We start from the raw sequence: 883 nt of genomic DNA on the forward strand, positions 1-883 counted from the left end.
GCGATTGCTGCTAATCAGAATCTTGCTCCACACACAACGTATGATTATGCTAAACCTTCTTTAACAGGAACTGAATCGAGCATTGTTAGACCTACTGTAGGTACAAATACTTTTGAACTGAAACCTAACACAATTCAAATGATACAGAAATTTGTTCGGTTTGATGGTTTGCAGGACGAAGATCACAACGCTCACTTGGCAAACTTTTTGGAACTATGTGATACATTTAAAATTAATGGCGTTTTTGATGACGCCATTCTCCTTCGGTTATTCCCTTTTTCATTGAGAAACAAAGATAACTAGTGGTTGAATTCGTTACCACGAGGGTCAATCACTACTTGGAAACAAATGCCCGAAAAGTTTTTATTACAATATTTTCTGCTGGCTAAAACAGCTAAATTACGTAATAATATCTTTTCTTTTGTGCAGATGAATTTAGAAACACTCTACGATGCATGGGAGAGATACAAAGACCTGTTGAGAAGATCCCCTCACCATGGGTTACCACTTTTGCTATAGGTTCAAACATTTCATAATGGCCTGGATCCTCCAACTCGATAGATGATCGATGCAGCCGCTGGCGGAACTATCAATAATAAGACACTTGAAGACGCTTTTGAATTTATAGAAGAGATGTCACTGAATAATTATCAGTAGCAAGTCATGAGGACAAAGCCAAAAAAAGTAGCCGGCGTTTATAACGTCGATTCGGTCACCATGCTCTCTAATCAGGTAAAACTCTTGAATAAGAAAATTGACGGTTTTCTTAGTTCTTCATAGGTTCACCCAATAATGCAATGCGAAGCAAGTGGAGGTGGATCGAGCAATCCAGATTACCCACCCTATGGCCACAACATGGAGAACGAGTAGTTAAATTAGATGG

At 38.8% G+C, this 883-nt stretch overlaps 1 non-coding gene across 1 annotated transcript; it reads right to left on the reverse strand.

The window, feature by feature from the left end:
• Nucleotides 1-396: 396 nt before the first annotated feature.
• Nucleotides 397-503, reverse strand: LOC128294539 (small nucleolar RNA R71). The gene has a single exon (XR_008284849.1). It is a non-coding gene; the product is annotated as a small nucleolar RNA R71 (small nucleolar RNA).
• Between the last annotated feature and the right edge of the window lie 380 nt (nucleotides 504-883).

The sequence above is a fragment of the Gossypium arboreum genome, chromosome 6 (genome assembly GCF_025698485.1).
Source record: "Gossypium arboreum isolate Shixiya-1 chromosome 6, ASM2569848v2, whole genome shotgun sequence".
Lineage (NCBI taxonomy): Eukaryota > Viridiplantae > Streptophyta > Magnoliopsida > Malvales > Malvaceae > Gossypium > Gossypium arboreum.